Raw genomic sequence first — 15,356 nt, forward strand, 5'->3', positions numbered from 1 at the left:
TCTCATGTGCTGCATATGGTGGTGGGTGATTTCTCAATAACTGCAAAATATAATCTAATTCTTCCTCCACTGTTGGACTTCTTACTTTCGGACGGACTTCTGTTAGTCTTTCTAGTAGCTTTCCTTCCTTCCTTCTCATTGTCCTGTGTAATTGCTGGAAACAGCTTAATTCCGTGCAAAGTGTCAATCCTCCAAACTCTCTGATCACTGTCCCACCAAGCCTCTGTTAAAGTATTTTCTGCCTTTCTCATTCTTCTCTCGAATTTCTGTTGCTGTCTGACTAATAGCTCCCATATCGCTAATGTTTCTAACTGTGCCGGTCTCGGAATGGGATAGCACCATCCTTAAGTGATCCAAAACCCTCAAATTGAATGTCCCATTTGTAGGAAATGCTACGTTCCTATCCTTCTCTGTCACTTTGCAACATTGCTTTAGCCAAAACATGGCGCAACACCCTTCTCTTCCATTGAAATGTAAGGAGGTGTACCTTCTGGAGGTGTAGCTTCACCTATACTCGCTGTAATGTACGTAACTCCTCTTAAAGCACTCTTTAAAGCTTTGAAAAATGTCATCTTTTTGACCTTTTGTTATTCAAAATCAAATCAGGAAGTGACTTTTAATCCCAGAATTCCCTTTGCCTACTTTCTCAACCGGTGCCTCTCACGGACAGCTGCACGACCCTTCTCTCTAACTGACCTATCCCCAGTGGGCCTCTAATGACATCACACTCACACATACTGCGGCTGACAAAGTCTTGCGCCATGTCCTCCCAAACTTCGATTCACACAAAACTAATGCAAAAATTGCGAGAACTAATCAAAAACCAAAAACCAAATCTGCTGGTTTACTACAAGAAAGGTAACACAATCGCTTTGGAAACTATACGGATTTTTCTGCAACATCTCTCTCTCTAACAGCTACTCCTTGCTCAGTCTCCCAGATTCGCAAGCAAAATTCGACCTGCAAATTTTACTCTCAACTGATCAGTGGGTCTGTCCTGGTGCACATAGGACTCACCAGATCTCAGTCTAAATTTTCTTACACTCACTTTGACTCACACTTTAACTAGTCGACCATGCCCGAACAACCTACTAAACCACACAGATTACATCATAAAATGAAGTGTCTCATACACTTTTCAATATACTCCTGAGTCTTAGAACACGCAGGGTCCGTACATCAACAACCACGTGGACAATTCTTTAGCACAAAACGCCACACACATGTGAAGTTCGACAACTTCCCTACTCTCGCACTGTGGAGTTCGCACACTCCTTTTACAACTTCATTTGGAGTATGCAAACTCCCTAAACCCTCACAAACCTCACAATTCCCCTGCAATTTGCATAAACTGTGCAATGCAAGCACAACCTACTTCATTCACACTGTCACTAGAACGCTGAGAACATCCTCAAACTACCATGAGCAAGATCCGAGAATATGGGAAAGTCATTTCTGGGCCTAAGGGGACATTTTCTCTCCAATTAACATCATTGAAAAATAAAATCCAAATCTCAGTAATAAAGAACTCTCGAAAGGCCAAATCATCAAGCTACCACCATCTCTGGGAACCACTACAAAGGGCTCTTAGGGAGACAAACCATCCGTCTCTGCTATCTTCTCTGTTCTGGAAGTCTATGGTGAGCTCTCAAGGAGACAAACAATTACCTCTGCTACCATCAGTGTTACCGCATCTGACCTTAATAAGTAAATTCACAAGGGGACGCAAATAGGTCGATGAACCTTTGGACTCATAATTAAGATGATGCCACCATAACTCCCGGACACGCAGATCAATAATCAATAATCAACAATAATCAATGACATTAATAATCAATTGGAATCAGTAACTGTTACACCCCATGACCTTTCAGTCATGAATAACCACACCTTTTAGTGAAGTTAGAATATTTATTTCCTTATATTAACAATGCTAACATCATGTAAATTAATCTCAAAATCAAACGATACACATACAGAAAAAACAATGGCTGTCTAAATCTGCAGAAGTTCCGCAATCTAATCAAGGCTTGAACTATTACACATTCTAAGGTTATGGTGCAAGTTAATAACATGAACAATTGAGGAAACAAGTTCACATACATTTAGACTCAGCAGAGAAATTCATCAAGCATTATTCTGTATTAGCAGAGTAAGGAAACCTTGACTAACACCAGATTAGCATCGGTATGTTTAGCTTCATGCAAAACAATTTAGTAACACAAATTTGGAAAACATCTAACTATGGCTCTATCAAATAATGCGGTTGGAACCTAGAAAGAAAAAGCAAATAGGCACAACATACACATGGGTACGATAATACATCTCCTCAATTGGATCTGCAAGTTAACATATCTTCGTCATCAGGACATCAATCGATCAGCAAGGCATCGGGATTCAGCATCAAAGTGCAGAAAACGCAAAGTCTTTAAGCATTAAAGATCAGCACGTATCTTGTCAGGATACACAAAAAAAAAAATTTACCTTTCGGCAAGCAAGAAAATGGGCAATGGCTGTCTTCTTTAGGTGCAGTTTTGTTAAGTTAAATTCACTAAAACCACGTCCCAAATCCCCATTGGTCAAGGGATCGCATGTTCACTCTTTGTACTATAAAACTAAAACTTCAAATCTATGAATTCTACAACTACTCAGTTCACATGTCGCTGACTGGTTTACTCCTGCAATGTTCTCATCGGCTCGTCAGGTAAAAATACTGTTGCAGCTTCCACTCCATTCAGTGTCTCCACTGTTCTCCTCCTGGGAAAGTCAGTCTTACACACATAACATACATAATGTTCCATTTAGCAAGAACAGCATCTCCAAGCGGTTGGTCGGCTACGAGCACATTTACACAATCCAATGGAAAATCACATATTTATACATAGATTTTTAATCATCGGTGCTTAGCAGAAAGGAGATACTTATGGCAACAGGTTTAGTTTTTGCATACTGTAGATCATTGCTGGAATGATAGACTGTATCAGCACATTTACACAGCATCTTTAATGTGACTCAGCAATTTGATGCCTTGTTTTGAACAAATTATTACATTGTTTGTGGGAACGTGTAATTCTGCACTACAGATTCTGCTTTCATTCTCCATGTCAGCAAACATAATCTTTCATATGAAACAGCAAAACACTAGGAATTTAAGTTGTTTGAGTGATGGCATAGGAATGTACAGTAAGAAAGAAAGTACCTTTGTCATACACAAAAAGGATAATGCAAATCACCTCCGAGTTCATTTAACCCACAGAGGAATTCTACGTTCGGCCTCTTTCCTCTATATGATCACAAAGCTACTCCACAACTTTCAATACCTTTACAACGAACGACAGGGTGTACTTTATCCCACACATCCATTCCAACATATATCTTATCTGGTCAGACATAAAACAATCATATTTCTCCATTCCTCTACCAGCAGTCAAAAATATGCTCTGCAGTGGTAAGTGTACAGTTAGAGGTAAAGCTTGCTGGAATTGGTTATTTTATCATCACGCTTCAGTGCTAATGTTGTTAAGAATGACAACCCTGAGAAAACTGGATAAACATCTCCAAGAAAATAGCTTCTTCCACACCAGAAAGAACTTAAACCCACAATCCCTTTGTGAGTATTTGTCTGCCTTACACATTAGGCCAATGGGGTTCCACAGCAGTGCTGTTAACCAATAGCTACAAACATTTTCTAAAAATACGACACATATTCTACATATTTGTCGCTCCCACCCAGGTATAAAAGAAGTTCATATCACCTTTAAATAGTCCCCAGCTGTGGTGATTAAAGTTTCAAATGGCAGCATTTAAGGAAACTAGTTAATCCATCATGCTTCAGTCCTACTGTTAAGAGTGAAGGACCTGGTGTGACAGACTTCTACGATATAATTTGGCCACCTTGTTTGTTTACAATATTAAATACTAAAAGCAAACAGTAAAGCTGCCTTTCACAGGTGTCCCATCAACTTCTCAGTCCAACAACACCCCGGGTGTTTCGAAAAATCTATTTAACTGCCATCATTAAAACACCACCCTGTCCTCCCTAAACTCAGTTTGTTTTTTAAGACTAGGGGCCCAGCGATAGTAGCATAAAATAAGGTGCACTGTCTTCCCATCTGCTGCACTTTTTTAGAGAAATACTTCTTTACCAACATAGCAGTTTCACATGGTATTTTTATTTATTCAACAGTTTATACATTCAAGTGGTGAAAGAAGTAAATGTTTTAATATTATATGGGGGACTGCCTGCGAGTGCTATCCAAAGGAGGACCTAAAAAATTTATAGCCAGAAAGGTGAGACCAAATACCATTCTCTGCACTGGGCCCAAGAGTAGGATATGTAGGCAAATCTTATTGACTTCTAGCACTTGTATTTTGTAGGTAGACTGATGTTCCAGATGTGCAAAGTCTACGTATAGCAAGCAGTGAATTGTCTGGTTTGTGCTTTGAAAATGTAAAAGTCAAGCTCTGATTGTAAGGACCCCTGATGGGACTTCAATCATCAGTCCCTGGCTTGGGCGGGCAGAGCCTTATCCATTATGCCACTGGGGCCACAGTGACTATACTCTCCCCTGTCCTCCAAATACAGCAGCCACTATCATGTAGTCTGCATTGTGGCTCAGGTCTATGGAATCTCTTATAGGATACATTCAGAACCAGCAATCCTTAGATAACTCCCCTGTCTTTAAAGTCCTTACAACTATTGAAATATGAAATCTACCCTCACCTGGAATAACCAGACCATGCAGCCCCTAAACTCTAGTAACTACACTTCACATGTCACATCAAAATGCTGACTGCCGGAGCCAGCAGCAAACATGAAGGGAGATCAAGGAATACAAGTGCAGCTGCAGTTTAAACAACATGAACGACAACTAGCATTTCCTTCTTCTGGTATATATATATATATATATATATATATATATATATATATATATATATATATATATATACATATACCAAAACAACGTTCGGATGAGCACTCCTCCAAGGATAGTAATTCAATCGTTTGTTTATTGATTGACTGTGACAGAAAAAGAGAACAACGCGTTTCGACCGTTACGGTCTTTGTCAAGTTCAAAAGTGCACAATTCCATTTACAACCTATTTATAGATAATCACACCAATACCAGAATAGTGCGTGCTGGGGCTAGTAGTATCATGCACAACGAAAAGAAGGGAATGGAAGAAAACAAAGGGAAGATAACAACACCAAACAGAAGAAAACAATGCCTATCTACATTCACTTACGTGCTTATGAACATAAGAACTATATACCATATAGATTAATATACTTAATATTGTTGCTGCTAACAAGTGTACCAAATAAACCTATTAATTTAAATTGAAATCCACATGTATTTTCTGTATAATTAACTCATTAAGGTTACAAAATTTCAAAATCAATTCTCAAAACTTTTCTTCTTTGCATTTAATGCATTTCATAAATGTACATAAAGTTCCTCGTCATAAGTCATTCCATAAGTGGCCTTCGTTCGTAATTGTATTATGTATCTAGATTCTAACTGTCGCAACTTCTTGATTCGGTTGCCGCCTCTTTCCTGCTCTGGTATGTGATGTATTCCATAATACCTTAAGTTTCTCCAATCACTCGAAGTATGTGTCTGCATATGTTTTGCTGTGGCATATGTGATGTCTTTATGAGTTATTGCTCTGATATGTTCTAATATTCTTTTCTTTAACATGCAAATGGTACTACCAATATATTTAAGGCCACAATGGCATTCAATAATATAAATTACAAATTTGGTGTTACAGGTGATTCTGTGTTTAATTTTCACCTTACCATTTGCAAGTGAAATATTTTTCATGGATTGACCAATTTTACACGCTTTACAGCTATTACATTTAGAGAAACCCTTTTGTTCATCGTCTAGCCAGTTAGAATCTTTCCTAAGAGTAAAATGACTTTTAACCACCAAGTCTCTAATACTTGGTGCTTTTCTATATGAGAACTGAGGTTTGGAACCGACCAAGGGTCCCAAATTCTGATCCTTTACAATTATTTTCCAATGTTTCTCAATTATACTTCTTATACATCCACTTTCTTTCGTGTACCTCATTATCATTCTCACTGGTTCATTTAAATTTGATTCTCTTTTTTTAAAAAGAATTTCCTCTCGTTTTTTAGATTTAATCAAAGTCAAATTTTTCTTTAACAAATTTGCATTGTATCCTCGATTTTTAAATCTTTCATAAGTTTCTAAACATTTTATGGATAGCTCATTGTCATTAGAACAAATTCTCCTCATTCTAATAAATTCGCCCATTGGTATGCTCTTCATTAAGGATTTGGGGTGAAAACTATGTCCATGTAGCACACTGTTACAGGCAGTTTCTTTTCGATAAACTGTAGTTTCTATTTTGTTATTCACAATGTAGATAGTAATATCTAGGAAATTAATCGATGTTGTGCTGGTTTCACATGTAAATTTTAAACCTACTTGATTATTATTAAGAATGGTAAAATATTTCATAAATTCTTCTTTGGAACCATTCCAAATAATAAAAAGATCATCAATGAAACGGACCCACAAAAGTGCTTTTTCAACAAATTGATAATTCGTTTTTGCCCATGCTATTTCTCTTTCCCACCAACCCATCACTAAATTCGCATAATTTGGGGAAAGAGAAATACCATTACTGTACCACATAATTGATGGAAAATTTCATGATTAAACATAAAGATATTGTTCTTTAAACACATGTCAATCATGGCTATCAACATTTTAGAGTGTTCTAGTTCAGAAATATTCCATTGTTTTAAAAAATATTCAACTGCTTTTAATCCCACTTCATGATTGATAGACGTGTAAAGAGAGACTGCATCTTTTGTAACCAATAAATAATCTTCCTGCCAATCCAAGTCCAACAAGATTTTTTGTAAGTCTCCGGAGTCCTTAATATATGAGCTCAAGGTTCTAACAATAGGAGCTAAATAAATGTCAACATAATCAGACAATCTTTCAAATAATGAGTCACATGCTGATACAATAGGTCTTCCTGGAGGTGATATTACTGATTTATGAATCTTTGGTAAAAAATAAATTGTGGAATGTTGCTCCCTGGGACAGATTTTTGCCACTCTTCCCGGGAAGTGGTCATCACAGGGGGAAGTGCCCTGTCCCTGATTGGAGAACCATGACCCCCATGTTTTTCACCCAGGAGCAAGGATAAAACTGGCAGACCTGCACCCACACCTCAGATCCCTATCAGATTCCAACAAGGAAGAACTACAGAAGAAGAAGAACTGGTCTGCTGGACCCCTGGCCTACACCTGGACACTGCACTCTGGAGGACTGCACCAGCTGCACACTTGGGCTTCACTACAGTAAGGACTTTGCCTGGCTTCAACTGGTTCAAGAAGGGACTCCCTGCTTGCTACAGGTGAAAACTTGCTAACCAGAATCCCCTGCACCAACTCATGAAGAAACCAACCAGCTGACCACTGTCCAGTGGCCAAAAAGGAGTTTTCGCCAGGTGCATTCTGGGAGTTGTAGTCTGCACCCTCAAGGAGCATCTCAGAGCTTCTGGAACCTTGGGGTGAACTGTGGACCTCAAAGGAACCTTAAAAGAACATCTGGAAGAAGATCCAGGAGTTTGGAGAAGTTTTGGAAAAAAGGCCCATAGAGGGACCGACCCGCTGCGGCAACTCTAGCCGGATTGCCTCAACCGCTACCCGGCCTGACTTGCAGGTTTGTCCCGGTGAAGAAAATCTAAAAAAAAGTGACTATGTCCGAACGTAGGACTGGACTGGCAGGTTCGTCCCGCTGAAGAAAATCTCCAGAAAACGACTAAGTCCTAAGGTAAGCTTTTGACCAAGGCCTCCCGCTGGCTGTAGCCGAGCCGGGCTCCATTGCGGTCGGCCTTAATCTTTGACTTTGGCCCGGATCGAGGGACGACCAGATGACCAGATTGGCGCTTTTTGTTTCTACGCACTAGAAAGCATTAATTCTTTAACAATTCATATCTCTGGTTCTACTTATCCGATTATATTTGTTCTGGTGTCATTTTAAAGCTAATAATATTTCCTATTGTTATACATTGATGTGGGATTTTTAAACTGTTTGCTGTGTTTTATTTAATTACTGTTTTGTGATATTTGAATGCTTTACGCTTTGTCTCCTAAGTTAAGCCTTGTCGCTTGTTGCCAAGCTACCAAGGGTTCAGCTAGGTTTAATTTACTGAGACCTAAGTGGAGGTTAGAGGCCTATTGCTAGGGGTAGGTACTTACCTGCCCTTACCAATAACCCAGTTTCCAACACGTGTCCCATGAACTTCTCAGTCTAACAACACCCTGGCGTTTTGAAAAATCTATTTAACTGCCATCATTGAAACACCACCCTGCCCTCCCTAAACTCAGTTTGTTTTTTAAGACTAGGGGCCCAGCGATAGTAGCATAAAATAAGGTGCACTGTCTTCCAACCTGCTGCACTTTTTCGAGAAATACTTGTTTTTCTACACAGGTGTTTCACATGGTATTTCTATTTATTCAACGGTTTACACATTTATCTTGTGAAAGAAGTAAATGTTTTAATTCTAAATGGTAGACCGCCTGCGAGAACTATCCAAAGGGTGACATAAAAAATGTATAGCCAGAAAGGTGGGTTGAAATCCCATTCTCCACACTGGGCCCAAGACTAGGATACGTAGGCCAATCTTTTTGACTTCCAGCGCTTGTGCTTTGTAGGTAGACTGATGTTCCAGACCTGCAAAATCTATGTAAAGCAAGGAGCTGAATATAAGGAATTCCACCCCAGATGGGACTCAAATCCACAATCCCTGGTTTAAGAGGCCAGTGCCATATGCATTAGGCCACTAGGGCCACATGAACTACACTTTCCCTTGTACTCTAAAGACATCAGCCACTCCCTCTCATGTACTCTGCGCTGCAGCTCATGTCTATGGAAACACTTATAGGATACATCAAAAACCAGCAATCCTCGGACAAAATCCCCTGTCTTTAAAGTCCTTACAACTATTGAAATATGAAATACCCTCACCTGTAATAATGACATCATGCGGCCGCTTAACCCTAGTAACTACACTTCACATGTCACACCAAAATGCCAAATGCACAAATATGAAGGCACGTCAAGGAATACAACTGCACTTGCAGTTTGCACAACATCAACGATAACTAGCATTTCCTTCTTCTGATATACATATTTATAGAGAGATTTTTAATGATCGGTGCTTAGCAGAAAGGAGATACTTATGGCAACAGGTTTACGTTTTGCACACTGTAGATCATTACTGGAAAGATAGACTCATCTGCATATTTACACCTCATTTTTAATATGACTCAGAAATTTGATGCCTTTTTTTGAACAAATTATTACATGGTTTGTGAGAACGTCTAATTCAGCACTAAAGCTTGCAATACCTTTACAACATACGACAGGGTGTGTTTTATCCCACACATCCATTCAAACATTTATATTTTCTGCTCAGACATAAAACAAGCACATTTCTCCAGATGGGACTTGAACCCACAATCCCTGGCTTAGAAGGCCAGTGCCTTATCCATCAGGCCACTGGAGTCATGTTGACACTTCTCTCCCCTGTCCTCCAAATACAACATCCACTCCCTATCATGTAGTCTCTGCCGCACCTCAAGTCTACGGAATCAATTATACAATACATTCACAACAAGCAATCCATGGATAACTCCCTTCTCTTTAAAGTCCTTACAACTATTCAAATATCTAATATACCCTCACCTGGAAGAACAACACAATGCGGACGCTAAACTCTCCTAACTTCACTTCACATGTCACACCAAAATGCCCACTGCTCGAGCCAGCAGCAAACATCAAGGCAGCTCAAGGAATACAACTCCACTTGCACTTCCAACAACATCAACCAGAACTAGCATTTCCTTCTCCTGATATACATATTTATAGAGAGATTTTTAATGATCGGTGCTTAGCAGAAAGGAGATACTTATGGCAAAAGGTTTACTTTTTGCGCACAGTAGATCATTACTGGAAAGATAGACTCTATCTGCATATTTACACATCATTTTTAATATGACTCAGAAATGTCATACCTTTTTTTGAACAAATTATTACATGGTTTGTGAGAACGTCTAATTCAGCACTACAGCTTCTGCTTTCATTCTCTATGCCTGAAAACATAATCTTCCATATGAAACAACAAAAGACTAGGATTTTTTTTTTTTTTAGTGATGGCATTGAAATGTACAGTAAGAAATAAAGTACCTTTGTCATACATAAAAAGGATAATGCAAGTCACCTCCGAGTTCATTCACCCCACAGAGGAATTCTTTCTTCGCCCACTTTTCTCTATATGATCATTAAGCTACTCCACAACTTGCAATACCTTTACAATATACGACAGGGTGTGTTTTATCCCACACATCCATTCAAACATATATCTTTTCTGCTCAGACATAAAACAAGCACATTTCTCCATTCCTCTCCTAGCAGTGGAGAAAATGCTCTGCTGTGGTACTTGAACAGGTGGTGAGGTAAAGTTTGTTGGAATTGGTTATTTTATCAGCACGCTTCAGTGCTAATGTTGTTAAGAATGAAGACCCTTTGGAAACTAGATAAACATCTCCAAAAAACATCTTCTTCCACCCCAGAAAGAACTCAAACCCACAATCCCTTTGTGAGTATTTGACTGCCTTACCCATTAGGCCCCACGGGTTGCACAGGAGTGCTGTTAACCAATAGCTACAAACACTTTCTAAAAATACCACACATATTCTACATATTTGTCGCTCCCACTCAGGTATAAAAGAAGTTCATATCACCTTTAAATAGTCCCCAGCTGTGGTGATTAAAGTTTGAAATGGCAGCATTTAAGGGAACTACTTAATCAATCATGCTTCAGTCCCACTGTTCTTACGAGTGAAGGACCTGGTGTGGCAGACTCCTACGATATAATTTGGCCATCTTGTTTGTTCACAATATATGCACTCTTAAGGGTACAACAGGTATTACTAAGAAAGTATTACAATCTGCGCCAAATGTATGCTCTAAGTTTGGAAAATTAGAGTTGGGCAAGGCTAAAGCTAAACGTCTGCCTTGGCCCTTAGTTGGCATGGCAAATTTTCAAAATAGAGAGAGGACAAGTGTTGGACTTTTGCTTATGCAGGGTCATCCCCAGTCTTTTTGCCTCCTGCCTCCTATTTTGTTCTGACCTGTTGCTGTTGGCTTTTCAACTCTGAGCACTTTACCACTGGTAACCAGTGCTAAAGTGCATATGCTCTCCGTGTAAATTGTAATTTGTTTATCCATGATTGGCATATTTGATTTACTGGTAAGTCCCTAGTAAGGTGCACTAGAGGTGCCAGGGCCTGTAAATCAAATGCTACTAGTGGGCCTGCAGCACTGGTTGTGCCACCCACATAAGTAGCTCTGTAATCATGTCTCAGACCTGCCACTGCAGTGTTTGTAAGTGTATTTTTACACTGTAAATTCGACTTGGCAAGTGTACCCACTTGCCAGGCCTAAAACTTCCCTTTTCTTACATGTAAGGCACCCCAAGGTAGGCCCTAGGTAGCCCCAAGGGCAGGGTGCAGTGTATGGATAAGGTAGGACATATAGTAATGTATTTTATATGTCCTAACAGTAAAATACTGGCAACTTCGTTTTTCACTGTTGCAAGGCCTGTCTCTCTCATAAGATAACATGGGGGCTAGCTTTAAATATGATTAAAGTGTAGATTCCCCTAGAGAGTAGATGGACATGTGGAGTTTGGGGTCCCTGAACTCACAATTTAAAAATACATCTTTTAGTAAAGTTGATTTTAAGATTGTGCGTTTGAAAATGCCACTTTTAGAAAGTGAGCATTTTCTTGCTTAAACCATTCTGTGACTCTGCCTTGTTTGTGGATTCCCTGTCTGGGTCAGTTTGACAGTTGGGTTGTTTTTCACCTCGCACTAGACAGTGACACAAAGGGGGCTGGGGTGTAACTTGCATTTCCTGATTAGCCATCTCTGCTAGGAGGGAGGGGTGGAGTGGTCACTCTCATCTGAAAGGACTGTGTCTGCCTCTGACAATGCTGGCTCCAACCCCCTGGTGTGTGTCTGAGGCCTTGCCTGAGCAAGGCAGGATTTCACAATTAGGTGTGAGTCCCCTTTGAAGAAAGGTGACTTCAAAGACTAAAAGGGGTATAAGAAAGGCACCAAAATCTACAGACTTGAGAAACACTTCTGGAACCAAGAGGGACTCTGCCTGGAGAAGAGCTGATAGCTGAGGAAGAAGTGCTGCCCTGCCTGTGACAGTGCTTTGTGGAGCTTTCCTGCAGTGCTGCTTCTGCCAGAGTAATAGGGCAAAGACTGGACTTTGTGTGCCTTCCATCTTGTGAAGAAATCTCCAAGGGCTTGAGTTAGAGCTTGCCTCCTGTAGTTTGAAGTCTCAGGGACAGCAAAGACTTCTCTCTGCCAGCACCTGGAGTCTCTGGAGAGACTCCTGCCCCTACAAGTGGTGCCCTATCCAGTCCCTGGGCCCTTGAAAGCAAAGCTGGTGGAATCCAAGGAAATCGACTTAGGACGACTCTGGACTGACGCCGCTGCTGAATCCGGTAACGCCGCCTGCACCTGACGCCGTGACCTTCCCTGGAACGCGACGCTCTTCTCAGGCCCGACGCCGCAGCAGCCCCGCTGAAGTCCGCGACTCTGTGGAAGTCGCCGCACCACGTCGTGACCGACGCCGCTCGAAGTGCACGGCTTCAACGTTTCGCACAGACGCCGCGATTCCCGACTTCGCGCATCAGCTTGTTTTCACTCTTCACCAAAGGTACTGTACTTGGGGGTCTACACGACTCCGTGTCTGGCACCGCTGGTGTCGGCTTGTTGGGAACGACTCCGTCACGATGCCGTGTTAACATCTCATCGAAGCATTTTTTGTTTCTAAGCGCTGTTTTTGAGTTTAATCTCTAAAAATTCATAACTTGACTTGTGTATGTCGGAATTTTGTCGTTTTGGTCTTGTTTTGTTTAGATAAATATTTCCTATTTTTCTAAACCGGTGTTGTGTCATTTTGTAGTGTTTTACATGAAGTTACTGTGTGTGTTGGTACAAATACTTTACACCTAGCGCTCTGAAGTTAAGCCTACTGCTCTGCCAAGCTACCAAGGGGGTAAGCAGGGGTTAGCTGAGGGTGATTCTCTTTTCCCCTGACTAGAGTGAGGGTCCTTGCTTGAACAGGGGGTAACCTGACTGTCAACCAAAGACCCCATTTCTAACATTGGTGATCAGCGGTTGGGATTTGGACTTGTATTTGTACTCGACATACAGTGATTAAGTGTACACTACTGTTTTGAGTTCAGACCACTACGTGACCACATACTACTTGTCTTGTGATTCTGCTTTTTGTTCTCTGATGTCCTTCTGGAAGTATTGCTAATATTTTTGGACTTTGGTTTTTGGGTGTGAAGCCTTTGCAGAATGGAAGTCAATTTCTGGCACCTATTTATGTATAAAAAGTGGCAGCTTAAAGCATTCTGCATGAAAAAGGGACTGGCTGTGAACAAGAAATCCAGAAGGGAGGATCTTGAGTCAGCCCTGTTTCAGTATGAATTGAAACGTTGTCAGGCAACACCACCAAATGAGTCTGAGGAGGATAACTACTCTGAGGAGGAGGACTACTCTGAGGAGGAGGGCAGTGGCCCTGAGGAGGAAACAGAAAGGGATGATTGGCTCCTAGCTCGAATTCGGAGTCTGGAAGAGCTAAATGCAGAGCTTGAGAGGGCTGAGGAGAAGAGAGCCTTAGTCCTGGAAAAAGAAAGGAATACAGTTCAAGAGCTGAGCTGTGAAGAGCTGAAGCTGGAGGCCATGAGGGCTGAGTCCAGTTCCAATGGTGGCAGCAAAAATCTTGTATCCAGTACTGCTGAAGAAGTGCACATGCCCAGAGATGTGGTGCCCAACTTGAAGGAGGGAGTTAACACACGCCAGGAGGTTCAGGGGTATGAGGTAGCTCCAGTGATGCACAGGGTCCCTGAGGTGGATTGGGGAACTGGCATGGGGAGTCATATTCCTACTGGTGGAAGGGACACTCTACTGACTCTAGGTGAGAGTGACAGGGAGAGGGGTTCCCCCAAGGTAAAAGTCCTGGTTATGGAGTGTGGAGACATCCCAGAAGAGTGTGGGTTGAGTGTCAGGGACAGTCAGGTACTGTCTCACCAGTCTCAGGAGGGTGATGTGGGGTGCTTTTCCAAAGCAGAGTCACTGGATGGTTGGGTGAAGGGTACTTTGGTTAATTCATGTAAGGGGCTGAGTAATGTAATTGCTGGAGAGCATATGTCTAGTCCTTATTTTCCAGAGCTACGCCAACACCAGGTGGAGTGTGAGTTCTCTGACCCCAGGGAGCTTACCATGGAGGCAGACCTCTTGGTGAGTACCAGAGAGTCTGAAGAGGCATTTGGGGGGGCTCCTGAGAGGAGTGGCCTAGGTATTTCCCAACCAGGTGAGGTATGGAAGGATTGTAGTGTCCCAGGTAGGTCCCAGTGTAGTGGGATGGGTGAGGGACCCCATGTCCAGTCTCTGAGGAGAGGGAATGGGGATGGGCTGAGGTCCAAGGTGCCCGAGATACGGTCCCAGGTCCTGGAGGGTTCCATGAGGGAACACCAGGAGGGGAGCCTAGCCTGTACGATAGGGCCATCTGTTGAGGGAGATCCCACAGTGTCAGGAGAACTTGGGGGGGGGCGGCTGTAGCCAGCGTCCCACCAGTTCTGGTGTCTGGCAGTACCACTCCTAGTGAGGGGGTGCAGAAGTCCAGACAGAGGGTTGAGAGGGGGTTGCGGAACCCAATGGAGAACCTGGAGGGTCAGGGGTCAGCTCTGAGAGCAGAGCCCCCCAGGAATGACCTTGGTGAGACCATTTCTGGGTTGGGGGTAATCCAGACTCTGTCAGATGGGCAGAGGTCAGGAGACCTGCGCCAGCCAGACTCTTGTGTGGCCCTTGGGGACAGTATGTCCCTTGAGGGGGTAAGTGTGCCCCCCTGGAAGTCCTGGTGTGCCAGGCAGTGGTTCAACCGCAGGGTGGTGACTCTGGGTTGAATGATCAGGTTCAAGAGGTAAACTCTGACCTGGTGGGGGGTAAGTGTGCTCCCAAGGAAGTCCTGGTGCGCCAGGCAGTGGTTCAACCGCAGGGTGGTGACCCTGGGTTGGATGACCAGGTTCAGAGGGTAAACTTTGACCTGGTGGGGGGTAGGTATGCCCCCCAGGAATTCCTGGGTTGCCAGGCAGTGGTCCAGTCTGTGGGTACAGACCCTGGACTGGAGGATCATGTGCAGGGGATAAACCCTGACCTGAAGGGGGGGGGCGGTTTGCCCAATCACCCCCCCTGGTGTGATTTCAAGGGGTAC

Source organism: Pleurodeles waltl, chromosome 7 (assembly GCF_031143425.1).
Source record: "Pleurodeles waltl isolate 20211129_DDA chromosome 7, aPleWal1.hap1.20221129, whole genome shotgun sequence".
Lineage (NCBI taxonomy): Eukaryota > Metazoa > Chordata > Amphibia > Caudata > Salamandridae > Pleurodeles > Pleurodeles waltl.